A 27558-nucleotide genomic window follows, 5' to 3' on the forward strand; every position below is an offset into this window, starting at 1 on the left:
AGGAAATTAGCAGACAAACAGAGGAGATCTGAGAGAATGAGACCTCACTCCACAGATAAGGTATGGAAGGGCTGGGGTCTTCACAGGGCCTGTGAGGAAGAGGCAATTTAATATGGGGTAAAGCAATATTGCTGCAAGAAGTGCTTACAGCAAAAGATACTTTTATGGTACAGTAACAGGTCAGTACAAACCCTGAAGCCTGTTCTCCATAGTGCAAGTCAGCCCAGATATATAGGAGAAGGTGGCCATGTAAGCTGGAAAACGTTCTTCCATGCTGTCATCTGGAACTGGTTGAAAGCAAAGTATATTAAGATGAGGAAAGGATGAGAAACTTTGCTTCTGTTGGGTAATTAAAGGGGGAAAAAGCCTCACCACCATAAAAAGGAATGAGATAAATCATGTCACAAAGAAGTTTGTTGCTGTGGTTATAAAACTCTTCCCCCTTCATTAGGAAAAAAAAAAGCTAATATGGCTGAGATCAAGTATGACTGCAGCTTAGCTCCACAAAGGAAATAAAAATACAAACACTACAGCAGTCATAGAGGAAGAGTGGGGGAAGAGATAAAGGAGAACACAGAAATGAGATGTGGGCAATTTGTTACTTGGTATCTCATCTAAAAAAGATTGTACCCTCCCAAAGGAGTTCAGGCATATCATTAAAACCTTTAATATTGTCTTGACAACTCTTCTATTTCTTGTGTGTAGCTGACTGATAAGGCAATATTTTTAACTTCAGCATTGCCACCTTTTTTGTTCCTTAAGAAAACTGTAGTTGATCTTGCATTAAAAAAAGGGATGGGGAAAAAGAGAATTAAAATCCTGGATCCCTGAGATGCTTATTTATTTAAGATTGGAGCCAGGAAACCTTACAAAGCATTAGAGGAGCCTACAGCTTCTCTCCCTGCTCCTCCTCCCCTTCCCCAGTTTGCTCCTGGAAAACATTTCTTCAGATTTGCTGTGTACCTTTGCTGCAAAACCTGACTACACGTCTGTGGGTCCATAGGTTATCTGCCTAGGGACAGAGTTGAGCTAGACTGTGAAACCCAGGCTCGTGACTTCAGGTCTGGTAGTCTGCTGACTTCAGTGGGGCTGCTGCCGTTATATGCTGGGTTTCAGCATGAGTAATGGTGTCACGATCTGGCCTATAAATTCTGGGTAATTTGTAAAATGCCTGTCACTATGTTATCTAAATAGCAATGGCATGTTGGAAACCGTTCTGGGCTGTTGCAGGGAAGAGTCTTCTCAGTTTGCCTCTTGAGTGCAGCTCTGCTATTATACATTGCAGTACGTTCTTTTGCAGTATGTTCCTTTCCAACCCTATATTAAGATCATCTGAACACTGTTCATGTTATGGTAAGCCATGATTCCTAGAGGAATTTTGATATTTAATGTTGGCAAAGGACATAATTGAATAGAATAATAGATGTTGGAATAGGTGTTACAGAAGTCAGCAATTACCTCTTATGCTCTTTTGTGGTTTCCAAATGATTTAATTTTCCCCTTCTTTATACTTTTCTTTTTTTGTGCTTTTTTGGAGACTTTTTTAAATGACTGATTTCCACTGGCACAATTCTGTGGAAATCAGACTTCTAAGCTGCATGTGTTGTTGTTGTTGTTCCTGGTTGTGCCCACAGTGTCTGTGGTTGTACAAACTCAATAGAAAATGCTTCCTTCATCATTTCCCAGCTTTCCATTCATGAGAGCATTCATGCCAGAAAACTTCTTGTGCTCCCCCAGCCTGGTGAGCACATGTGGTGAATTACCTGAGCAATTAAATGAAGGCACTTGTGTGAACCATGCACATGAAATATTCTTTGAAGACGTTCTGTGATCAAAGCAGAGAAAGGAAATAAAAATGAGTATGTTTGCTAAATATTGAATAAATTAAATGTGAGGGTACTGCAACAAAGAGGCAGAACATGTGTTCATGGAAAGAGGCTGTATCCACTTTATATTCATGACAAAATATTTTCTGTTGTTCTGTTAATGTTTCTTGCAGGGGTTCCTGGTAAAGGAACTCAAGGATAAAGGAGCCTGAGGTATAAGGGGGTTTGTGTGCGTATTGTCATCATTAATTGTGTAATTGCTGGGACAACGTCAAATTTCTTTTCTTTACAGAAGAAGAAACAGAAATAAGAAAGCTGCCAGGGAATACAATTATACAGCACTGAAGGCACTGAGGAACAATTGTTCTGAATATGTAGAAAGAACCATTAAGCATATACAATTTCTCTTTAAGTTACCAGACTGGCAGTAAAAGGGACAAGTAAAAATCAAGGTAGGCTAGGTTTGAAATTGTTGATGGTTTAACCTTTTACCACAGAGTCACTGCCAGTTTGCAATCCCTTATAGTTTACTTAATAAGTTTTCCGTGGGTTGGAAATTGAGCTTTCATCTTTATACATCAGTTACAGAATTAGCAATAGTTTAGTTCTTACTGTTCAGTAGGTGTTTATTGTAGAATTAAATACACTGTGGAATAAAAACTCATAGCCCTCAGCTCACAGTTTCCATCTATTGTGAAGAAAGTCCCTTATAGATGTTGGAAAACAGGTTGTAGTGGGGAATACAGCAGCCCAATAAACAGGGAACTACAGAGCATAGACTCAGTGTCAGAAAGGGAAACCCCTTGGGTCTCTTGACTTATTCCAGTAAGTGTCCTGCTTAACAGTGATAAGGTCCTAGTCTTGTTTTAACTACTGGTGGGCAGACAGCAGTTCTTCACAGGAAGTGCAGTATTATTTGGTATTTCTTAAAATATCCAATGGCAAGTTTAGTGAAGAATATGATGCTGTCTGTACATGGATATGAAGTTATGCTCTTTCTCAGATATGTGATTTTTCAAAGTCACAGTGAATCTGAATGTGAGTGTGCGCTTGTGCACAAGAAACTCAGTAGTTAATTTTCCAAACTAATCTTTCTGGTTTCTTCTTATTAAACCGAAATTCATTTCCAGATGTCACTGTGTAAAATTCCGAATTAGGCTGCCTATCTATTAGGCTACCAGATATAAGTTCAAAAAACTAAACTTTCAGGTTTATTTTATAGGAATAATAATAACTGCCTGATTTCTGTGATTGCCACTCATGAAAGATGTAAAGGTTTGCTTCTCTTCATAAATAAGTTGGTGATTATATTGATCAGACTTCCATACATGTAAATTACAGCAAAAGAAAAAGCTTAGCTTCTCTGTTTTCATAAACTACTTTCTGAATAGGACATGTTTCTCACCTTTTAACATGACCCTATTTGGTTTCGCTTCATCAGGTTTCTCGGTAGGTGACAGAGTCCCTGCAGCACAGAGACAAGGTGCTCAGAATTCTTCTGAACAGGAAATTCTGTTACTTCTTCTGACTAATAGGGGAGTTTCAGATTTTCTAATCATTCTCTTTTAGGTTGCCCCATTTATTTCAGCTAAAGTCTCCCTTAAAGGCGTACACCCCAAAATCCTGAATTTACAAGAGCAGTACTTTCTTCTGCTCTTCATACGCTATATACATTAAGTGCAATAATTTGCATGGAACCATGCTGTACCATTCTTAGAATGTGGTATAGTACTATCAGTCAATCAGGATCATCAACCAGGATTCTCTGACTTCACAATTAAAGCACAGGTTTTGGCAGTAAAGCACTCCTGAGGCAGAGCTTCAACATTATTTAAGACATGCTTACCTCAAACTGCCATGTGGGGTTGCTTGGGTGTGGAAATAAGCTGAAACAAGTAGGATAAGGGAACGGAGCACAGCCAGATGGGACGCTTTCATACAGAATTGCCCATCAGGAAGAAATGTGCAAGCTTTCACAGTAACACTGGTGACCTCAGGGTGAAACTGGATGCCAGGGTTCCCCGTGATAATTGCCCATGAGCTCTCCAGAACATCTATTAGGGCTGCTTGTGACATGGGCACTGGCTGCCTGCAAGGGGAACAAACTGTCAGGGAACCACTGAGCAAGACCTGCTGCTTCATTTTTATCCCCCTCCTGCCACAAACTGTCCTCTGGTGAGCCTCTGAAATCTGCACACTGACTCAGAAGGAGTGGGGTTTCTTTTTATATTCTCATTAATATAAAGTAAGGTCTTGGTTTCCAGGACTCAATTTTTTTTTTATGGTGGAGCACTCGGATCTGGGATACTAAGCCATGAGAGATTGTGACAGACACAGTGGGTGTTCAGGCAGTCTTTTATACCATTATATATATATATTATATATATATCCATTTATATCACCACAGCGGCACTGACTTGAACGACCTTTAATCAAGTTTAAAGTTATTAAGCTACAATCTCATGAAATACAAGGTGACATTTCAAATAGATCCATCTAAGACTTATTATCCTGAATGTACATGCTTTACAACTCACCTTTTTCTTTAAACTAACTAACCTTTAATTGCTGTGATTAGAGTTCACAAGTATGAGAAATTCATCAGCTGTTCTCAGTAGGTGCTTAGTATGCCTCAAAATCTGGTAATTTTGCTCTCTCAAAAACATTGTGCTTTGTTGTGTACTAATTTCCTTATGCATTCACTAAACTACTCAGGAAGCATGAAGAATGCAGTCTTTGATTCCCTTAAGTGTATTCCCACAGATGGCAGAAATCGATGTATTCCATTCACAAACGTGAGCATACTTCTTTATGAAATTATTGCATATTATCTGCAAACCCTGTGATGTCTGCACACGTGCTCTTAATCCTGTTCAAGTAACTTCAAAGAATGAAAGCACTGTTTCTTTATAGACTGCATTTAGTAGAGATTTATTAACATGTCTTAATTGTAGACCCTGTTCTTAGTAATGGCAATTGTATGAGATCATGGAGGGGAAACCTTCTGAAAATAATAGTTTAAATACAATGTTCCTTTCTGTTTTGGACTCAAATATTGATAAGCACATGTACGCCTTCAATGTCAAGTTAACACTCAGAAAGAATTTAATCATAAATATATGCTGTCTCTTCAAAGTACTAAACCTGTTTGCAATATTTAACAATAATCACAATGGAAAGTGGATAAGGAGATATATCTTCTAATTTAAACGGAGTAGAAAATAAAGTAATACCTATTATCCCATTTTAAAACTTTCACTAAATAGATGAACAAGCCTGTTCTTTGGGGCCACCAAGATGGTTAGGGGCTTAGAGCATCTGACATGCAAGGAGAGACTGAGGGAGCTGGGACTGTTCAGCCTGGAGAAAGGAAAGCCCAGAGTGGGTCTTATCCATGTGTATGGATAGTGATGGAAGGTGAATAAAGAGGATGGAGTCTGACTCTTTTCAGTGGTGCCCAATGAAAGGACAAGAGGCCATGGGCACAATCTGAAATAAAGGGAATTAAACCATTTTTACCGTTAGGATGAAAAAACACTGGGAACAGGTTGTCTGGAGAGGTTGTGGACTCTCCTTGCTTGGAGATGCTCAGACTCAAACAGGACCTGCGCTGACTGACCCTGCTTTGAGCACAGACTTGGATTTGACAATGTCCAGAAATGACTTCCAACCACAGCTGTCTTGTGGTTCTGTGTTTCACATTATTAATAGAGAATACTGTACCTAGAGGTCACGAAGGTCAAACTTGTGAGGATTTCAGAGAATGAACATATGCAGTGTCCCCTCTGAACACGCTGTATGGCTGTTTTGGTCTTGTTGAGGGCTACATGAGTGAGAGGAGAACCATGCTGTGGAAAGCCTTTGCTGAGGCAGGGGACCCTGCACTACAGAAACCTTCTTCTTAGTTAGGGGAAACAGAGAGACCAGGCAAGACAGGCACTCTTTTACTTGCCCTACTCCTGTGGGGAACAGTGATTCTCCCAAGTGGTTTCTAGGGGTAGATGCACTGTTACCTTTACTCAGACTACTTCATCCACCTTTGCACAGAACACTTTTTTTCCACTAGGTCCATTTAACAGAGAGGAAAAGCTTTTGACTCCTGTTTCTCTTATTCTGCCCCTGTGAATAGATTACTGTCACACAGTTGTGAGCCTGTGCAGTGTACTGGGACACGCTCTGCACTTTCTGTGCTTTGGTCACACATCAGGCATATAGTCACTGGCAAAGCTTCCATATTACCTGCCACAGTGGACATACCTGCAGGAAACCATGGCTGACAGAGCTCATCACTCTTAAAGCATACACAGATGTAGTCTGTTTTTTAATGCTCTTTCCCTCAGGCTTTAGTTCATGTGATACCTTAGTTGCAACAGTTCCATATATTAGGGTTTGGTGACCTTTCCTCCTCCCCTTCCCTTGCAGTCTAGCCTTCAGCCACTTGAGATCCCAGCCTTTGCTTGTGTGCTAAATGACAGAATATTTCTATGTGTTTGGTATTTTCTGTCCCAGAATTTCCAGTCTCAGAGCAGCTACATCAAGCAGTTAATTCCTTTTTTCTTATTACCTCCATCTATTAATAATTGCAGTCTGCAAGAATGAGAACATTCAGTGTTTTTCCTAATGCAACACTCTCATTCAATCCAGATTAGATTCCACCACCACCGCCCCTATTTATTTTAAGGTACAGGAGAGAAAAAAACATGTATAAAATAAAAGACTGTTTATTTAAACATGTAGCATATTTTGTGCAGAAATCTTAATCCATGCAGAAGAATTCTTAAAGACTTCTTTGTTATTAAGGTAGAGCCTGAACAGTTACCATGTCCTAGTCACTCTTGTTCCCTGTCCCTGTCTCCTTTCCACAATTACTGCTGATAAAGATTTTCACTGTAGAAAATAGAAACCCTTCTTCCTACCCCACTCATCAGTAGCAGCCTCAGCCTGCTTCACAGCGTCTTGCTTTTGTGATGCTGTACTTTGACTTCAGTAAAATATCTGCTCAAAATGTTTTGAGGTTTCCATTTTGCAACCTTTTTTTTCTCATTTTATTTGCCTGGTTTCAGGCTGTATGAAATAGGGCCCAATGGGACTTAATTGAATCATGAGGTTTTGCCTAATGTTGTGGGCAGTCGCTTTCTTAGACAACTGTGAGCTCAATTTCCAGCTCAGCTACCCACTTTGCTTCTATCCAAAAGCCATTTGAGAACTTGACTCTTCTAATGGTCAGCGATCTCATTCCCTGTTTAAATTTACTTGTAGCCAGTTCATATTTATTTTGCCTTTTGTCAAGTCTATCCTTTGCCTCAGTAGCTCAAATATCTCCCTAATTTCCTTGCAGAAAGCACTTATACCTTTTCCCCCTTAGATCTGACTTTGTTAGACTAAATAAACCCAGGTCTTTTAGCTTTGTCATCCTAGTAGCCATTCTTCACATCTGCTCTTATTTGGATGTTATCCTTATAGGAGTACTTGTACAGCAGTGTTTGCAATACTGAAGATGAGATCTTAATATAAACATGGGAGCATTAACACTTCACCCTATACTGGCAGGACCTTCTGTTTGAATTCGTCTGTTTCTGAGCTGTATCACAGTGTTGGTTTTTGTGAACTTAACACACCTGGGTCTATTTCTTGCTTCCCACTTTTTCAACTGAGAGCTGTTCAGCATGCATGCTATTTCTGTGGATATTTCTTGGTTATTTGAGGGACTGGGAAAATGTGGGACTTGTTTTCCTACATTGTGGTCTTTATTTGAGCCAATATGAGTTCGGAGGTGCCCTTATATCTGATGTAAGAACAGCCAAATGGGATCAAGGTTGAAGCCAACTTGTGAATCCTTTGTGCTTCATGCTCTATAGGCGTGTATTCAGTTAGGCACTTAAAAATATCTCAGCAATTATGGGCATCTTTTATGTGAAATACTTTAGCATTTAAACATAGTCATTCAAGTGACACAACTCAGAACTATTATTTTAAAAGCCTCTTAAATATTATTGACAGTTATATTTGTCATGACTGTTTTTGGAATGCTTATCCTTAACTATTCAGTGCTTTGGCCTTTAGCTAATACTTAAATGTTCATGGTTCTTCCCAAAAAGAGTTGTTCGGATATCAGCACAGCCGAAAAAAGTCCTGTTATTTCTGAAGACTGACATAAATCAGGTGGAGTCTAGACTAGGTATGACACAGGATTGGAGAGTATCTGAGCAACTCTGAAAAAAAGAAAATCTTACCTATCCCATTCGTACACTGCGAAGAAAATTTGTCAGAAAGAAATGTAAGCAAAATAAATCATAGCTTCGCTATAAAAAATGCCAACAGTAAAGTGATTATTCTCTTCACTAGTATGATAGAGGAGCACTTCAGACACAGATAGAATCAGTGCTGATGTTTTGCATCCTGTTGCAAGGGCTTGGTAAAGAATGGAAAATTAAATAATCCAAGGGATAAGGAATTTCTTAGCAGCTTAATCGTGTAAGAAGTAGTAAAGGGAAAAAAATGAACTGAAATAAGAAACATCATGAGATAGATGTCTAGCCTTGGAAATGCTAGAAGTCTATAGTTGCCAAGATTTCTAGTTAGTCAAGATGAGTTGTAAACTAGATGTCACACAACCCAAGTGAGTGTGGCTGTACAAATGACTGTGCAGTGACTGTGTAAAGTAGCACACAAAGGGCAAATGCTGCATAACAGCATGGCTAGTTTTCATGAATTTCTCCTCAATCTGCTGGCTACGTCTTCTCTGTTGCAGCTCTGGAAGAATCATTCAGGGATCCCCAAGACATCTAGAATGGCAGTTCTGAGAAGTGGGGCGGCAGGCAGTGATGAGTTATGCAGCATTGTCTAACAACTAGAAACTGGGCAAAAATCCTTTCTGGTAGTGTACAGAGGTGAAAGAGGCAGTTTCTGCAGCTTTATTCTAGGCTGCATTCTCTCCCTGCCCTGGCAACTTGTGATCTGATAGATCTGCAGAACAGGAACTGGAGATTTGTTCTCCTTGGTTTCTTCAGTATGCTGGATATTTTCTGCAACAGAATACTCTCACAGCAGCTGGTCTGGTATGCAGGACTGTGGATCTTGCATTATTTCATAAGGGCTATAATTAAAGAATAATACTGATCTGTTAATTTTATCTTTATGTTTTTACATATGAGGTTTTTACAGACTGAATTTTTATTTTAACATCTATCAAATAATGTTATGGGAATAGTCTGCAGTGGAATAGTGTTTTGATACTCAAAATTTAGGAATACAGTAAAGGACCCCTACTATTTCTCAGTGGAATCATCAACACCAGCTAGAGAAGGTAATCCTGAATTTGCTGTCTGTGTAGGATTTATTCTTATTCATGGACCCATTAAAACAGTTATTCTTAGTTCAGCTTCAGAAATTTGAACACTGTAATTTAAAGAAATTAAAAAACATTTTCTATTTATGCAAATCTTGATGGGTCACACAGCTTGATAGGTTTTATTTTTTCTACAATATCATTATAGTAGTATGTGTTTAAAATACTAAAAATGCAAGTCAGAAATGAAACATGAAGAGCATTTGTTGGTTTTGACAGGCAGATTCAACCTGAGGAGCTGTCAAATCTGATAAGCATGTTCAACGTATAATGAAACTGAAGCACAGCAGAGTAAATTATATAGTTTTCAGACACTTCACGACATCTTTGTAAAATGTGTTAATGAGTCAGTCAAAATAAAAAAGAAAAATAATCAGCAAACATAAAAATATAAAGAATAAGGAAGGAAAATACTTCATCTCAAACAATACTTGTCTGAGGAGGAGGAATACAGAAGAAACAATAATGAGTGTTTATACTTGAGCATGACTAAAATATCAAATAAGGAGATGTTTATGCCTGGGAAAGCCATTTACACAATGAGCTGAATATTTTGTATGCATATGTTTTTTTATATAGAATATAAGAAATGAAAGTAAGCCAGGGCAATGTCTTACAAAATGTGCATTAAGCATTCTTCACAGTGTGCTTGTTCTGCCTTATGGTTTGAAAAAAGATTGAATAGTTGAACATATCTCACTGAAGATCAATGAAAGGAGAAGTTACATGAACTTCTAATCTGAGTTTTAATGGAGATATAGCTTGTGGGTGTCAATGGACTTGCATATTTATTTTTGTCATTTTTCGTTTTAGTTCTTGTGTTAATCTTATTAACACAAGAATAACTTTTTAACTTACTGTACATTCTCAGTGAGATTCAACTCTACTTTTTGTTGAAGTTTGTTATAAGGTTTGCTAAAGTAAGTAGATAGAGAAGGGAGACCTAGTTGATGCTGCAGCTGAAGGAGAGGCTTAAGCGTTGCCTTATTCCATGTTAGATATCAGACAATTGGCACAGGAAAGAAATCTTATGAAGCATCCAAAAATAGAAAACCCCTCAGTCAGACACACATTTGTTTGGGCAGCAGAGGATAGAAAAAGGATAGAGGAGAGAAGCCCACATATCATCAGCTGCTGCTCACAATTCTCCTCTAAAGGACTGACTGGAGGAGGGTCAGCACTTTACACTGCTGCAGTAGGAAGAGATACACACTGGTGACCAGCCATAGTCTAGCCTAAGGACTTACATGTGACACACAATACACAAAAATCTGTGATGAAAGGACCTTTCAAGACCAAAACTGGAGACATAGGAATACTTGTCTTAGCTATACAAGGTAGAGTTTTACACCATCCTCACTCTGTGGTATAAGCTTTTGGTGTTTGGAGTTAAATAAGCCCAGATCTAAGTGACGTTTCTATGCTAGGGTACAACAGTGCAGTTCACTACTGTACAGGTAGCCCATTAGTCAGCCGCCAGGGCTGGCTGAACCCTACATGCTTGCTCACAGTGTTATTTTACTTTTTCTGTAGATTAGCAGAGGGTGAATTCACCTGCAAAACAAATATTGCCTATTTATTAGGGGTTACCATAAACTTATAGACAGGATTTCATTGGCTTTTGTTCCATTTTGAAGGAGAAGTGGAGTCAAAGCTCAGCTTTCGTTTCACAAATGTGTTTCTCGCTCCTGGTCTGTTTCTATGTGACCTCAGATAAAGTAAGCCAAAAGTGGACATATCTGGTTAGAGCAAGGTGAAGGTTTCAGCAGGTCTCACCATCCTCTACTTCATAAATACTTCTCATGTAAATGGACTCAATTGGTCAAGAAATCACCTTGAAACTTCTCTCAGCATCCTAGTGCATTACATGTATTGTTCCTGTGGCTGGGTAGCATGGCTACATGATAGGAGATATACCGGGTTTTGGTAGGTGAGGCAGGCAAGTGCCACACCAGTAACTTAGTAAAGCTCCTGGAAGAGTGCTAAACCTGCATCTGTTAGGGATATACTAGTCAGGGAGATTAAAAAAAAATGGCAGGAATTCTTCAAGGAATTATAAATTTTAAAAGCTGACTTCCATTTGTTTTGCCTTTAAAATGCCTACTTCAACTGTTATGTGTCTTGAAGATGTGTGGAAAGTATCTTTCCAAGCCAACATTAAACAACAAAACACACATAACTTTACTGTGGATGACTTGCCATCCTGTTAAAACTCTCACTCAGCAAAGACCACCGGTACACACTTAAACCTATCACTGTTGACTCAAAGTGTGTGCTTTAAAGTTGTCCTATATTCAAGTCAGTGATCAGTGCTGTCTGCACGTTCAGCATACTCAGACATCACAGCCATGAGGCCAGGGGAGTGAGAGAAGTCTGAAGGACAGCACTTATGTGCTGGAGGACTCACCTCAAGGTCAGTCCTGCCCCTTGGTCTTCTTCTTAAAACCCGGAGACACCTAAAGCAAAAGGGGAAGATGGGCCATGCAGGAATACTCAGCATGTAGCAGTGGCCCTTCGTGGAGTTGGGGGTGGCAGCCAGCCAGAGCCATGAGAGCACATGAATTATTGGTGCAGCCACGAGATCCAGGATGGGAGATGTGTCACACTGCAGATCTGTGTGACTTGGCAAGCACCAGCTCGACAGGAGCTGTGTGGCCTGCTGGGTTTTCCACCACCCTTCAGATCCCTGGTTGTTACATTAATACCCTTTTAAATCAAACCTCCCTTCTCCAGTGATTGACTCCTACATCTTTTTTTCATCTCTCAGAGCAGCCAAACAGCATTCTGCACAGCTGAAAGCTATTCAGCTCCAGGACCAAGCACACACTGCAAGGGAAGCTCGTGGCCTTTCTTGGTGATGATGGCCAAATATGTGTGTAATGTGCTTAGTCTTCATTAGCCCACACAGAGAGAGACCCTGCTCCTCTCTTGAACTTGGGCGTAGCACGTTCCCTCCACCATCAGGCAGGCCAGATCTAGACTAATATTTTCTGTACAGTTAATTATGACAGGACAAGTGCTGTACCCCAGTGGAAATTTGCCACTTGAAAAATTGCCTAAAAATATATCCTACAGTGAATGTTTCTCTGCATGATTAAGTGTGCATGTGGACTGTACTGTGCAGAGGGTTTCCCAAAAACAAATGTCTCATCTAAGTGTGTTGGCAAGGTCTCTTTGGTTTTTTAACAGTTTGTCAGTTTTTGTGTTATTTACTGATGGCCAGAATTACTCCACGATTCCTTTTCAAGAAAAAAATCCTGAAAGCCTGCAAAGGTGAGGGAGCACAAAGGTAAAGAGAGGATGGTGAGGTGAAGCCAAGAGTTTCTGTCTCAAAACCAAAAATGCTCCATGGGTTGAGATACATTCTTTACACTGTAAAAATTGGGGTCAGCTACTTGTTTTACCTCAGCCTTCATGAGCTCTGTTGGTGCACTTTTGCTGGACTACAATCATTGCACAGGGACCCAATGCACAAATCACAGGGAATGAGTGAATTCTGAAGCAAAGGTAGTGTGACCATCCTGAAGGCTGTCACCACTGAGCAGCAGGTCAAACTATTGCATGCTTGCTGTCATGAAGATCCGCCTATCCTGCTTTGAAGACAAAAAAGAAGCATACTCTCCAACACAGTGTTGAGGCCCCAGTGCAGAGCAGGTTTAGAAGGAGAATCACTCTTTTCAACAGACTGGAGCTTCTGGGTTAGTCCAAGTATTGTGTTAACCTGCCCTGTGAGGCACAAGAGGAGCAGGAGGTTTTTTGCATGTGCAGCACTGAAACGGGGTCACACTCCCAGCTGGGAAGTGGGCTCCTGCTGAACATTCGGCTCAGCTCCTAGCAAACACAGCCTGGACTCTGATGCACTTGATGGCTTGCAGATTTCTCTCAAAGAATACTGTGTAGCTGGCAAAAGAAAACACAAGAAAGGAAGGAAGCAGCATTGATTGCTTTTCAGCCCTTCTGTGTTTTCCTCATCTCTTCCCAAACATGCAAAGAAATCTTGCAATGCCAAAGACCCAAAGGAACATAAGGATGAAACATTGCTTGGACACAAGGAGCAAATTTCAATGTAGACCTTTTTTCTCCTCAGACAGACTGGTGGAACTTGAAGGGCATAAGGAAAGCTGTGTGAATAAGAAACCACCCCTTCTGAAAGCATGTTCCTGTAAAATGTCTCCTGGTGTGCACCATCTCAGTGCTCCGAGCTGGATTTCTCTTAAGACGAGAAAGGACTATTGCAATAGCATCCTCTGAGACAAATTAACACAATTCCTCTCTATGCTCGTACAAGACTTAGAATTCTGTGATCTGCCAGGGTTGTAGCATAGTTAATCTTAGAAGCAGAGTTTTATAAAGGTGCTAACTGGTGTTTCATGGTGCCCCTGTGGTGTTTCGTTTTCATACAAGGCCTTATTTGGAGAAATGCTGCGTGAGCATTTAAAGCAGTTACAAGGGCTGTTTGATCAGACAGAATGGTTCCTTTGGGCAGTATTTTGGAAAAATAATATTTAAAAATTGCACTTTATAAAAATTCCGAGGACATACACTGTGAATTGTTGAATGTCAGCATAATACTGGTTTGAGAAACATTCTCTTCTTTAAATTGTGACAAAAAGAACACAGAAATTAGAAGGAAGCCAAATTGCACAAACTTCATACTGTGACACTTTTTAAAGGGGTTTACACAGTTTTCTATATATCCCAGAACTAAGATTTTGAGGTGGGATGGTTTTTTATTTATTGAACCCAAAGACACCTCCTTCTAGAATTAAATGTATTAGGCTTTCAGACATAGCTACTGCCAGGGGGAAATTGTGTGTTCCTTCAGGGTATATTCACTTAGAGCTTTTGGAAAGGATTCATAAGAAAGACCCTATTTGTATTCAAGCCCCAGCCTGCCTCACACCTCAGTGCTGTTACCTCTCACAGTGGATGCACAAATGTAATCCCGCAGGCATCTGTGTATTTTAGGAAGTGTGCCATGGCAATTCAGAGGTCCACAGTCTTTCTTTTCCATGGTTGCGGAGGTGCCATAGGTTGTGCAGAGAGGTATCCAGGAGTGCAGGGGGAAAAGAGAAGAAGTTGTCTGTATTCCAGCTTGTGTGATTTTTCCTTCTGACCTACAGCCATTCTTCAGCTAAATAATCTATTCTTCATTTTCTGTCTGTTTACCTTTCCTGTATCCTGTTAGGACTCATCTGTGTGATATGGAGCACTCCTGTGATATCCCACATGGAAGACGGTAGCAAAAGCCTTCCAGTTTCAATAAATGTTATCGAAAGATTTTCCCCATTCTGGAGCTGGAATATTAGTGGAATAGGAGCAGGGGTCTCCCCTGTCCACCCTGGCAACAAAGTGCTATGAAACCAGTGCTTCTCTGGGCTGGATGGGAAATTTCATCCCAAATCGCAGAGCACTTCCTGAGGTGGCGTTAGTGAAAAGGGGACTTTCTTCTGAGAAGTTTTGGTGTGAATAGCTTGCAAAGGTTTAAGCAAGGGTTTCTGTCATCCAAAAATGGCAGTCACGGCAAGCATTGAACTTTCTTTTGACTTCACTAGCAGCAGGCAGCTTTCCCAGCCAAATGGATTTAGGTCCTTAAACTGCTGCTGCTCTTCCTTTGACTGATGATCTGCTCACTTACTTCAGTGGGCTGTGTGCCACGTGCAGTACAGCTCTCTTTGGTCTGGGCTCTCTGTACACATGTCACTGTGCTCTGCAAAGGGTAGTGTTCGCTTCTTAACCCTCAGATATCCTTAACTAACACTCAGTTGGAGATTAAGTTGGTTTTCCTGTTGAAATGCTCCCTGCCTTTCCCTTTTGCTTCATTCTTGAAGCTCTGTGTGATGTTACTTCTGTGGTTTTGCCTTTTTTTTAAGTCTGCTGCTAGGTCAGTGTCAGGACCCTGAGAGCAAAGAGGCCTCGATTACTCAAACCACCCTCACATGGTACCCCCACCGATGCACCCTCTGCCCACGGGCCAGCAGCTCCATTTAAGCTCAGCCTGGAGAGTCCCCTCTCCTGCTGCTCCTCACTGACCTCTTGAGTGAACCCTGAAGCTGGTATGTTACTTGCCTTCTTTCAGATTGTTGGTGGACCCTGTTCATAAACGCTCTGCCTGCCATGTTCAGTTGCCATGGGATGGTGCTCTGTTAGTAAGGACACAACCTGTGCTGGAGTTAGCTCCTGGGTCCTCCCTTCTGCATGGAGCAGCCCCACTCTAGCTGCTCTGTGGCAGTAATTTCTCCTTGTTACCTCCTGATCTTTCAGAAGAGAGCTCTATTGCTGTTATGAAGCTAGAAAAAGAAAACAGGATTAAAATTCTGAACCAAATATGACCTTGAGATCATCTGGATTCAAGTATTTCCTTATTCTTTGGATAGATCTCTCCCAGCAGATGCTGGGCCCCTTACTGTTAGTGTCTAAATGCATTTCAGATTTTGTGGAAGTCTTCATATGGGAGCTTGTTATTCCAAGACCTACAGGATTTCCTTCAGGATTAATCCGTGGTGCTTATCTTAGATCCAGGATCTTACAGACTGTAGGCACTGTTCTGGGGAACCACTGATCACTAGTGCAGCATGCCTGTTTACAGAACTTCTAAATCACAGAGAACCGGGATGTGAAGTGACATTTTCAGGGGAAGAGCTTTTACCTAGTGGTGTTGACAGGGACACTGTCATCTTTGCATTACCCTCAGAGCTACAAATGGTTCATTAATGAAACTGGAGCATGCTGGTGCACCTGGAATGGAGCACAAGTTGATAGTTCTGTTCTAAAGCTTGATGACCATAGCTCAGTGGTACTTGTTTCTAGGGAAACACCCTTGTTACATAGTCGCTGGGAGCATGGAGGTGAGTGTCAATGATAGCTGCAGCATCATAGGTTCCATGTTCAAGAAAGCTGTCTGCTTGGCTACTCTCTCAAATTTTGGACCAATATGGGTTGGCTTAGGGAAGAGGTAATCTTCTGGGAATGTGACCTGGAAGCAACAAAGATGATAATTAAGCTTAATATCCTAATAAACCAAACCTAATTATCTCTTGAAGTCACTGTAGATTGCAAACAGCTCCGAAGGAGGAAGAGCCTGTTTCATATCTGTGAGTGACCTATGGCAGTCTGTAGGAAAGAGGAGCAAGGAACAAATTCTGGATTAAATACATGGTTGAGAATCTGAGCTGTCTCTGATCTCTGATCCCTAACAAAAGAAGAAATGAGCCTTAGCTAGTAAAAGCCTTGAGAATCGCGATTCTCCTGAGGAGAGAAATATGGGATTGCTTCTTCCTGCATTTGTTACACATGACTGAAATATGTTCAGGTATCATGGTGAGATTCCTGGGATGTCTCTTCACAGACATGTAAGAGTAAGTTGTTCTAAATATTTTTGTTATGAGGAGATATGTACCTCTGCAGTTATTCTATTATCAGTGAAATTTTTCTAAAATCTTGCAAAATCTTTTAAAATACCTGTCTTAAGGCATTCATATGTAATAGGTTGTAGAGTTAGCAGAACAAGGGTCAGCTGCTAGACTGGATTTGGCTACTTTAAGGTCTTCATTTCTGGTGTTTCAGTGCTTTTGCTTCCAGCTACCGAACTAGATGGCAATTGCAATGCACAAAATTACAGCCAGGTATAGAGTCATCCCCAGCTGAATACTTGCTGGGCTTCAGAGGACAGTGGGACATGATTGGCATCTTCTATAACAATTACAATGACTTTTAAAAATGTCACTGACCCATGTTTTTACACAAATGCACATATGTATTCACAGTAGAGAAGAAACACTGCGGTACATCAAGACCTATGCTGGTGGACCTCAAGGAATATAGAGTCTTTCTAAATTAATCTGATCCAGTTCAATAACAGATTAGCTTCTGGACAGGCAATTTTATTTTCTTGAAGCCTAAACAAGATGCATAGGGCAAGTGCCTTTAGTACTTAACCATCATAAGTAACCCTTATCGATAGAGGTGACATATGGAAAATTCCCTGCTCCTTGCCCCAAGCCTATAATGAGATTTCTCCAGACTAAGCTCACATATTGAAACTCCCCTTGCTCTGTGGAGCAGTGCCTGAGTCCATACTACAGAGATGTTTTCCTTATGCATCTTAGGAGAGGTAGATTCAATTAAGTGTTCTTTTGCAAATGGACACAAAAATTGTGGCTGGGCTACAGCCTAAAGGACATCCTTTTTTTTTCTTTTTTCTTGTAGTGAGAATATCTGTTCATGGTAAATAGTAATACTTTGCTTATCGTAATGATACCTCGTATTTTCACTTCTGATGCAGAAGAGCTCCATCAGGCTCTTTAGGCACCTAATACCCATGGAAGTAATTTCAAGTTGGGCATATAAACCTTTTGAATAATTGGGGCCCAAACTTCTGTTTGCTTGCAACTCTGTCTTCTCGATTCATACGTAACCTCTCAGTCTTTATACAGGTAGGGCCACATCTTGGCCCTAATGAAAGTCAGTAGTGGCTGATAACGAATGGTGGTAACTCAATGACAGTGAAAGATGCGTGAGTGAACAGAAAGCTTAGAGTTGTATTAAGACCATCTAATCATCAGCCTCACCTCTTGCCACCAGAACAGAAACTGCTGCAAGAAGATACATTTTTCACATTTGTTCATATGATTTCCAAATATATTAATTATTTCTAGATGGTAAGACAGTAAACACAAGAGATTGGGGATCTTGAAAATCATCTGTGAGAAGAATTTCGCTCTGTCAAATGAAGGTCTAACACGCCCAAATCTGGTAGACCAGTTTTAGCTCCTTCTGCTAAATGGACACCCATGGGTTTGACAACATTCTGAAAAGGCACTGTTTAAAGCTGGCCGCAGCAAGGAATTAAACATATAACACTGATAGTGGGAATAACCTCAGAGACAGTGTGTTTTCTGATGATTGGAGCAGTTAGAATAATTTACTATTGTATGAAGTGATGCAGCTGGTTAGCTTAAAATACTCCTCTCTTCCACATGGACAGAGAGATGGCCGCAGGAAGCAGTTCTAGAAAGCCATTTGCATTCCCTTGTGGCTTGTTTTGCTAAATCAGTTGCAGCAAAAAGAGCTACTCTAAATGGTGTGTTTTTCCTGTCTTGGTTTATTTTGTACTTGTTCAATAAAATAGATTCCAGAAAAGACAGTGTTACATAATTTTTAATAAGATTTGTTAAAAATAGCTTTTTTGTGGCGAGAGGAATGACCAAAGGAAGTGATTTGTTTCCTGCAATCATTCCTTCTCCTTTACCAGTGACCTTTCCAAACACAAGCAGAGGGGAAAATAGTCACTTTATTTAAAATTCATTGCAAACAGCGAGAGGGTAGCAGGGCTACCACAACTCTCATAAATTACACGCAAGCCTGACCTTCTGGAAGATGAGACCTTACTTTGCTGAAGGACTTCCAGAGTTTGGTGCTGCTCCCTCTGACCGCAGTGGCACACAAAATATACAGTGGGGAGATACCCAGAGGAAGGTGGGGGCCAAGCCGTTTGCTCGGTGCTCAAGCCCAGGACTGTCCATCTGCTTCAAACCTCTGCAGAGGCTAACTCAGGAAGGAAGCCCTTGCCCACAACAGTTCCTGCCTGTTCAGAAGGGGAACAGCTTGTGCCTTAATGTGGTCATGGCTCCCACTTTTACAGGCATCCCAATCCTCCATGGTAGCTCCAGTGTGCTCCCCTGGGAGAGTTTCCTGCCCTGCCTGCCTTGGGTAGATGCTGCAGAGTCCCTGTTGTTCCCTCCCAGGAGGGAAAGCAGCAAAGCTGTCCCTGGCAAGAGCAGAGTGCTTTCAATTTTGTATTCTGCCTGAGGCATTCGGACATCTTTTTAATTCTTGTGCCCAATATTTCTCATGCAGGGTTCCAGCAGGCACAGGCTGTGCAAACAGCAAAGCCTCTTCTTTTTGCAGCCATGCAATGAAGGGGTGAAGCCAAGGAAGGTTCTGTGGTGTATGGTGGTAAAATAATCAGCACAACAAGCCATATATTGTGACTAAAAGTGGCTGGTTCAGTGCAGTTCATCTCCCTAAACTGGGGAAGCTTCCTCTCATCCAGAAATTATCATTTTTGTTCTAAAAGACTTTTCTGCAGGTCATCTTTGCCAGATAGCTTGGCCAGTTACTCTGTGCTTAGTCCATTTTAATAATAACAACAGCAACAAAACTTTACAAGATGTTCTTTCCTCTTTGTCTGGCAGGATTAGTAGTTCAGCCAAGGTCTGACTGGCCCCTGGCTCCAGAAGTAAAGGACTCAAAGGCACTTGGAGGGAGCAGTCACATAGCCTTGTTACTGAAGTGGGCTTTGGGGTTTGCTTTTTCCTCTGTGCTCACTCAGAGTGGCACCGACCACAGCCCATAGTACTGAACTGGGCTCTCTTGCTGTTGGAGGAACTTGCTTGAGGAGTCTGATAGGAAAAGCAAAGTCCGGAAGGCAGACAGACATTTTCCCCTGCAAATCCACTTCTATATGTCTCTTTAGCATCGGAGGATTTGAAATAGCAAATCTTTGGAAATAGCTTGGAAAATTATTTTCTCCCTTGGAGCGGTTGTCTTTAAGATAAAAAGAAGAGCAGATGTCACTCAAGCTGGCGGAAACAAAAGAACAACTCAACTAAATTTCCTTCTGAACTATTTTAGTCCAACACTGAAAGTGGTGAGCACATTGCAGGAGTGGGGCAGAAAAGGCGCCAATAGTAGTGCCTGGGGAGAGAAGGTCAAGAGGAGCTGATGACGATGACAAGAGCTTCATCCTTAAGCCATGCAGAAAATTACATCTTTTTGTTTTGTTTTGTTTTTTTCTTTTTTTTTTAACCTCGCCTTGTCCATTCTGAACATTTCATAGACACAAGAATATAAACACACAATCTCAGGGCCATGGGTCCTGCAAATATTCAGGCCTCTGCTTATCTTTACTCCCAGAGGCAGTTCCCATTAAAGATGGAGAACACACCATATACTTTGCTTACAGCAACCACGTAAATGTTGGTGGATGCATAAGCAAAATGAAACAGGTGAGCCTGCAGACCGAATCACACTTCCGAGGAAGCCTGGTTGAATTTGCCTTTTGGCTCACATGGAGTCAGGATTAGGCCTTCGTTCTTCATGCTTTCGTACTGGATTTTTGCCTTTCATGCTCCTTCAGTGCAACTGCCTGCTAAATTTAGAATACCTTTTTTGGAAGTTGTTTTATGAACACACACACACACACACACAAAATAATTACATTGTAAAAAAAAAAAACACGCAGACTTTTGAAATGCCATTTGTGAAGAGTTCCAACTATGTATGACTGGCTCAGCTTCTAGTTCGCAGTTGCCATCTGAACATCTATTTTTCCAAGCATTTAAGAAAAGTGATGTGTACATTTTTCATGTGTAATTAGGCAGCGTAATGTGATCTCTTGCTGCAGTCAAGCTGCCATGTGCCGTAGCCTCACTGAATAGCTTCCAGATTTCAACCCAATCTCTTCTGTCTAGACTCTACGTTGCTATTTTTTTTTCTTTTTTTCTTTTTTTTTTTTTTTCGCCTAGCCTAAAGCAGACTCCAATATAAAATGCCAAAACCAGAAGGTTTTGTCCCTCTTTCTCATAAAGACGTGGGACAGATCTGGGAGGCCCCGCCGAGAGCTGGGTCCCAGACTTTCATAAGACATGTGTCGTCTGAATCTGACATTAAAGATTGTGCAGGCATTTCAACAGGTCATGCACACGCAGGGGAAAAAAATGCCCAAAAATATGGTTTTCATTAAGAAAGTGAGTATTTTTAGAGAGGTGTGGTTCAGTTCAGATGAAAAGGAAAGAAAGAAAAATGAAAGCGGCACAAAAGATCCCCAACTGCAACATTATTTATATTGCTGTTGAAATGCAGTGTGTTCTCTTTATAAAGCTGCTTTTGGGAGTGAAATAATATAGACTCTGCCAGAACCAGGTGCATATCATGTAGATTGTTTATAATCCAAGTTAAAGGATAGCAGATTTATACCAGAATGAACTCTCCACAGGGACTTTGGAGTTTAAGTGTACTGTCTTAATCTATACATTACCTCTTCAACAAAGTAGTTGTCTCAAACAAAAAAAGTAAAATACAGTTTCAATGAATTCACAGATAATTCCAGGGAATTTTATCTAGTGTGATACGGTTTTAGACTGCTGATTGTGTTTGCAGCTTTTTATTTGACTCCAAGTTATTTTATTTCTGCGTCAAGAAATGAAAAAGATCAGAGAGTGATTGCTTCCTCAGAAAGATGCTTTTGTGCTATATAAGTAAAAAGGCTTTCCCTGGCTTGCATTTCTAGTGCCTTGTCCTGGGATTTGCTGCAGTTTGCATACACTGCAATGGCTATTTCTACCCAAAGCAGAAAAGGCTCTTGTTTTAGTCAAGAAAAAGAGTTGTGCAAATTTTTCTCCACTGTTTTCGTTTGAGTTTTTTTGTTGTTGTTGTTGGTTTTTTATTTTATTTTTAATTTTTAATAAACCCCCCACCTTATATTTTCATCCATATTATTGTAACATTACACCTTAAGTTTTCCTTTTGCTTTCAAGTAGATGGCTATTGACCTATTAAAAACATGTCCTTCTGTCCACCTTTCATATAAATGGCAGATTGGTTGAAAAAACAAGAACATTTACACTCCTTTCTGAAAGGAACCACGCGGTGCTTGCAAAAATGCCCATGCTTCTGCAGAGCGAACTGTTCTTTTCATTAAAAACCAATCCTCCTACTTTAGCAAACTTTTCAATACATTGGCCAATTTTCTCATTACAGTGAAATATGTAGTGCTTGAAATGTTTGAAATAATTGTGCAAATACTTTATCATACGTGCAAAGGAAAACTGAACTGAAAAACTACCTGTTCAAAATGAAGCTTCCTGTGAAATTCCAAATGATAGCAGCAATAAGTGCAATAATTTGATGATTGTTAAGCTTTTTAAATTTCATTTTAAGCAAAATGAAACTTTTTTGTTCATGTGTCTGACATCTAAAATGATCATGGGAAGTGGTTTTCATCCTTCTGGTTCAAAGGGAGCTTTGCAGAAATAATGCTAAGTAATACTACTGTGTTTGGGAAAAGGGGAAAATGAAGCTTAGGAATGAACAGCCCTTCCTTTAGGATGCAGGGTGGGCCAATACGTACCTGTTGATCCCCATGGGATAGCTGCCCTGTGAAACAGAGTGACACGCAGAGGCTGCTGCTGTGGTAGAATCACCCCAGGCAGCTATGCGCTGCTACTGCCGAACCCAGCTGCCTGGCTCCCTGTTAGCAATCATCTTCTCTCAGTTTTTCCTTTTCCTTTCAGCACGGTAGTGGTATGGCATTTGCCACTGTTCATACAGTAAGGACTCTCTTCACTGAAATGGGATTTTCTGAGCTGTAAATCAGGTCAGAATTTTGACACAGGGGCTAAAGTGAGTGTTTGCAACTTCACATTGGTAACAGCTTTTTTATAGTTTCTATCCTAGACTGTATTGATTTCATAAATCTTAATGCCAGATGGGACCAATTACGATAATCTATTCTGCTGAATGGTAGTAAAGACTGTAGGATTTCTTACAGTTGTTTTTTGTCGCTGTCTTGTTACTATCTGTTGCACATTTCTGGACATTTCTCTTAATATTTTCAAGAATATGGAGGGTCTTGTCCTGATTTTCATTCTGCTCACAAGTGTCACCAAATATATATGTGTAAGGTGAGCAGCAAAGGCTTTCTTCAGCCTTCATGTAAAACCATCTTTGCCCTGGGAAACTGACATCCTTTAGGAGCCCCATTATGACAGATCATTATGTCCAGCACACCTATACTATGTGTGTAGATTGACAAAATAAATCAGTTTTTGGTCTGAAGAACCTATTCTCATATTTTGCTCTAAAACCTCAGTGTCAGAAGCATATTTCAGCAGTGAGATATGTTTTTGAATACTTTGCTTTTTGCAATGAACCAAGCATGTGAGACCTGTGCCCTCTTGACCTACAAGCATCTTTCAGTGTTCACTAGTTAATTCAAGGGCTCCTATACAAAATCAAGGAAATCATGTCCCTTTGTAGGATAATCCAAAGTTTTCTGAGGCTGCAAGGCAAAAATTGATGGGGCTCCAGCATGTATTTTTTTTTGTCTGTGACAGAACAAATAGACTTCACTTAATCCAGTCCAAATGGCTGTTCTGAACGAAACATGTTCTTCATTTTTCATTATTTCAGAAGATCACATCTGAAAGAAATATGAAACATAAATTGTTTGTGCTGAACAACACTGAGAGATGTGGTGTTGGGACACACAGAAGGGATGTGCCACCAACCAGCCAGTGATGGGAACCTCAGTCAAGGTGCTGTCTGAGTAGCATCTGCAGTGGCATGCCCATCCCCACGCACAGGTGAGTTACCTTCATTACCATCTGCTCCAACTCCAGCAGCTATTTTAGAAGTGTAGCTTTAGCAGCCTAAAGTAGGGGGTGGGTCTCTCCCTTTGCTGTCTCATCCAGAGGGTGATTCAGTGTCACATCCATCGTTGAGTCACCTTCTGCAGCAGCCTCTCCCTTCCTCTCCAGCCAGCAGAGAGGGAGGCTTTGCTTGGGCACCTGCGTCAATGTCAGGCAATTCAGCAGAGAGAGCTCTGACCTGCCTGCAGCTTACATACATATAATTTCTAGGGTATGCATCTAACTTGCTTGCACTGCAGCCACAAGGTAGGTGTAAAAAGAAGTGTGTGTGTGTCCATGCATGTCTATGTGTGCACATAATTGTAGCTGTGGAAAATCAAGTATCTATTATTTGTATATTGCTGAGCTTCAGGTTCCAGGGGAGTCTGCTTTTCTGCCACTGACTATAATTTCAGATATTACTCTGTTTTATGACACAGCCAGTGAAGAGATGCTAAGGAAAACTTGTGCAGAATTATCAAAATAAAAGAAAGGTGTAAAATGAGATGGTTATATATGAGGATAGCTGCACAGAGATAGGTATAGAGGAAGACCCAAGTCCATATACTAACTTCATATTTCTTAGAATCATGTATATATGCAGGTCTGCTAGTCAAAGCCATGTGTACAGCTATACAGATACTTGTGTATGAACATAGGACCAATTCCACAGACCTGAAGGCAAAATTTAGAGTTTTCCCAGTATCAAGACAAATGCAGGAAGTGGAGGAGCAGACTAATGTAAAGAAAAGAGACAATTAAGATAGTTCACAAATTTAAATCCTACAAAAATTTTACTTATCTGGATAATGATTCTCTATTTGGTTACATTTATATTAAGCAATAGTCTCCTCAGAGATCGCTACACACCAGATAATCAAAGGGAATGCAAAACTGTAAAGGCATGAGTAAATAATAAGCAAGTAACTTTATGGTATTTAAACTTATTAATTGCTCTCTATTGAGCAGTGTAAGCTTTTTATCTTTAGCTGATCTTGTCTTCATGTGTTATTTTATCTACAGCCTTTTATACTTAAACTCCCATTCTGACTCGAGTCATTTACGTATGCCAGCTGAATTCTTCACCAGTAAATAAATGCACACTTCAGAACTTAAAATATTTTGTCACGAACCCTAACTTTATCTTTCTGGTTTTAAAAACATGTAAACTTTTAGCTTTCTTATTTGCAATTTTCACCATGGGGCTGAAGAATTTTGCAGTCCTTGCAAAGATGCACTGCTCAGCGATTCTGTGTTGATTCGCTGGATGAGTTATTATTCCTTGAGTTTAGGCAGTGACACAGAAAAATGCCCATTTGGAGAGGGGAGGGGATAAAACAGGAAAAGGCACAAATTCTGCCCCTTATCTCAAACTGAGAATGAATCAGAAGTTCAGCTCTCGAAATGGAAATTTCCAGTTTATTTCATCATTACTCTGATTTGTCTTGCAGGCTGCTCTTCAGCTTTATCTAGTTCGGAACTTACCTGCCAAAATACAGGGAAAAGGGCCCTGCCTTACTTTGGAGAGTCATGATGATCAGGAGGGACTCAGTCAAGCATCCAGGCTCTCCTGTCACTCAGATCAGACCTTTGACATGTTTTAATTTCTTCCATCATCACTTGTGGCCTCCTAAAAACCCTGCTGAAATTCATGGGAGTCTCAAGTGTTCCCTGCACCTTTCCTGCCAACATGGTGTTTGGTTTTTAATTTTGGCTGTTTAAACACAAAAAAGAAAAAAAAAATACAACAAAACCCTAAAAATAAAAAACCTGAGCAAACAACAATTTCCCTTCCTTTTTTGCCAATTGTTTGGAAAACAGTGTGGATTGTTTTAGATCAGTACAGCAGTTCCAAATATTGGTGATGAATATCCTAGTGACGAATATCCCACTGATCCAAATACTTCACCTAACCACATATTTAACCAGCTAAATTCCAGTGGCTCTCCAAATGAAATCTTTTCTTTTGGTGCCTTGTCCTTCCCTAATTAAAAGTGTTTCTCTCATAGAAGGGACTCCAGTGGTCTTCTCAGAGACTGACAAAATACTGTTGGTGTCCAGTCAGTGACTAAAAGATATCCATGAATGCCATTATAAAGTCATTCTTTCTGGTACTTGAAAAATAGTTGCCTGTTCATATCTAGGCAATAGGATGTGTCTATATAACTGTCTATCTCTCTTGGTTTAAATGTCATTTTTACATAAGAGAACCTTTATTAGTGAATGTCATCCACACCTGTGAGAGGTAATATTTGCAAAGGTGTACCCTTTCTGTTGCTAGGCTAGTTCATCTTAAATGGTATTTTCATCGGTACAGTGTTAATCCTTTCTGATTTTACCGTGAAAACGGGGTGCTAGAATTGCATTTTGCAGAACAAAAATGTTACACAGTGGAAAAAATAAAATAGCTTCCCCTCTACTCATCCTCCTTTGTATCATAAGAAATAAATATCCTATTGCATTGATAATAACTATGATAATAGCTGTTACAAGTTTTCACTGTTTTCACTAAGACCCTACTTTCTTCAGCTCTGTTTCATGAACTGGAGTTGAAACACCTCTAAGATAAATAAGTGCTAGAACTGCAGCCCATAGAGTGCAACTGTTTTGTTCAAACCCTCATGAGTTTGTGACCTGCCTAGAGCACAGTTTCCGTGCTTCATCTTTTCTGTGCTACAGCTCACAGCCCATCCTGCTGGCTTTTAAACACAGCAAACACCTCTCATCTGTCTGTGTATGGGCAACCCAGACTTAACAGACTGAAAGCACTAGTGACAAAGCACTGGGCTTTGGCATATATATTTACAGGAAGTCAAAGATCATTCCTCCTGGGTTTTTTTAAAACAGAAAGTTCAAATTTCCATGAACCTCAAATAATGACATGGTTAATGCCCAAGAGTAATGGAAACAGAGGCATGTTGGTGAAAAATGAGGTCTAGGTGGACCCCTCCTCCAATTTTGAAATCCTACAGCAATTGCCATTGCCTTCACTAGAGCTTGCAGCAACCAGACTAAACCATGGCAAGCTTTGCAACCCTGAAGTGGTTCAGTCCCCAGTGAGAAGGTGTTCTCCCATTAAGAGATAGCAAGTTATCTGAAACTGTGCTACATGTTACATGTTGAATGTATTTCCACAGTCTCACTGCTCTGAAATAAAAATGGGAAAAAAGCTGGTTATGGGTGGGGTTTTTTTTTATTTTCCCAGATATGAATTTAGAATTTTTGATGGTGTGTTTCAAAGTTGTATTTTGAAAACTGTGTTTAAGGAGGTGGAAAATGATGTCAACACTTTTTTCTTTTTGCATGACCCTGGTGAATGGGAAGCTTGAAGTGCTCGAAGTGCTCGAAGAAGATGAAGTGCTCGAAGACCCACTCTTCATCTGCTACTATCTGCAAGTTTCCTCCTTCTTCATGAGAGAAAGCTCCAGGGATGGGTCTGCAGAGGATCCTGTTTCTGCACAGGGCACCAGGGCCAGCTCTGGGGACAACCACTGGGACAGAGCAGCTGGTTGTGAGTGAACAGCTGCAGCGCAATATGAACTGGGGCTGGCTGCAGGAGGGGGTTTCTTGATGCCACCTTTGCCATGCAAATTGGTGGTGCAGCAAGGGATACTCCTGCCTTCCAGATGGCTGGCCCCTTCCTCCATCCCTTTCCTAACTTGTGCTCCCATTACAGAAGGAGTGTCTTACTTTCTGCAGAAACATCAGCTGAAGATTTTAGGTTACACATGTAGGGTTGAAAGCATCAGCAGAAGATTGGATTATTTTTATATTAAAATTTATTTATATTAAACCTCAGTCCCCAAGTGCAGCTTGAAATGACAACACAGAACAGCTTTGCATGATGAAGTACGCCAGATCACATCTTGCCCTCTGTGGTGGTGGCCTGTTGGTGCTGGGACTGCTTGCCCCTCAGCCTGAGAGCGACTGCACAGGACTTCACATCTGAAGGTGATGCAGGAGAGATGTGGCT

At 40.6% G+C, this 27558-nt stretch overlaps 1 long non-coding RNA gene across 1 annotated transcript; it reads left to right on the forward strand.

The window, feature by feature from the left end:
* Positions 1-27338, forward strand: LOC115946941 (uncharacterized). Its single transcript, XR_004080951.2, has 3 exons — positions 1-60; positions 23368-23540; positions 26910-27338. It is a non-coding gene; the product is annotated as an uncharacterized lncRNA (long non-coding RNA).
* The last annotated feature ends 220 nt before the right edge of the window (positions 27339-27558 follow it).

This window comes from Melopsittacus undulatus, chromosome 2, assembly GCF_012275295.1.
Source record: "Melopsittacus undulatus isolate bMelUnd1 chromosome 2, bMelUnd1.mat.Z, whole genome shotgun sequence".
Taxonomy (NCBI): domain Eukaryota; kingdom Metazoa; phylum Chordata; class Aves; order Psittaciformes; family Psittaculidae; genus Melopsittacus; species Melopsittacus undulatus.